Here is a 1,267-nt window from a genome sequence, read left to right on the forward strand (position 1 = left end):
ATATGAAGGTGAAATTAAAACATTTACAGATAAACACAAGCTTATTGAATTTACGAAAACCAAACCAAAGCTACAAGAATTACTAAAGGAGGCATCGCTCCCTGCCCTCCCACCACTGCCCGCCCTCGCTCGCTCGAGCTCCCCGCCCGCCACCTGCCGTCCTTCCTCAGCTCTCTCGTTAGTCAGCCGCCGCCTCCTCAGCGACCAGCCAGTGCCTCTGAGCTCGTGACTCACGGAGCAGAGTCCTCGTCACGAAGAGGCCGGACTCGGAGTCGCCACCAAAATGCCTTTCATCTGAGAAGTTCAAGGTACTTTGTAGAACTTCTGCCACACACGCTGGGCATCTCGCAGCACATTTGTAAGTGATGGCTGCCATCGTGAAGAAATTGGTGATTGTTGGTGATGGAGCTTGTGGCAAGACCTACTTGCTCATAGTCTTCAGCAAGGATCAGTTCCCCGAGGTGTATGTGCCCACAGTGTTTGAGAACTATGTGGCAGATATTGAAGTGGATGGAAAGCAGGTAGAGTTGGCTTTGTGGGACACAGCTGGGCAAGAAGACTATGATCGTCTGAGGCCCCTCTCCTACCTGGACACTGATGTTATATTGATGTGTTTCTCCATCAACAGCCCTGATAGTTTAGAGAACATACTAGAAAAATGAACCCCAGAAGTCAAGCATTTCTGTCCCAATGTGCCCATCCTCCTCGTTGGGAACAAGAAGGACCTGCGGAATGATGAGCACACAAGGTGGGAGCTAGCCAAGATGAATCAGGAGCCAGTATAACCTGAAGAAGGCAGGGATATGGCAAACAGGATTGGTGCTTTTGTGTACATGGAGTGTTCAGCAAATACCAAAGAGGGAGTGAGGGAGGTTTTTGAAATGGCCATGAGAGCGGCTATGCAAGCCAGGCGTGGGAAGAAAAAATCTGGGTGCCTTGTCTTGTGAAACCTCGCTGCAAGCACAGCCCTCATGCAGTTAATTTTGAAGTGCAGTTTATTAATCTTAGTGTATGATCACTGGCCTTTTTCATTTATCTATAATTTACCTAAGGTTACAAATCAGAAGTCATCTTGCTACCCGTATTTAGAAGCCAACCATGATTATTAATGATGTCCAAACCCTCTGGCCCACCAGGGCCCCTCTGACACTGCTCTAACAGCCCTCCTCTGCACTCCCACCTGACACACCAGGCACTAATTCAAGGAATTTCTTAACTTCTTGCTTCTTTCTAGAAAGAAAAAAAGTTGGTAACTTTTGTGAATTAG

The 1,267-nt window shown here is 47.8% G+C and overlaps 1 pseudogene; it reads left to right on the forward strand.

Annotated features, from left to right (window-relative positions):
* Positions 1 to 344: 344 nt before the first annotated feature.
* On the forward strand, positions 345 to 1,028 carry LOC126083169 (transforming protein RhoA-like; annotated as a pseudogene).
* Positions 1,029 to 1,267: the final 239 nt, after the last annotated feature.

Source organism: Elephas maximus, chromosome 9 (genome assembly GCF_024166365.1).
Source record: "Elephas maximus indicus isolate mEleMax1 chromosome 9, mEleMax1 primary haplotype, whole genome shotgun sequence".
Lineage (NCBI taxonomy): Eukaryota > Metazoa > Chordata > Mammalia > Proboscidea > Elephantidae > Elephas > Elephas maximus.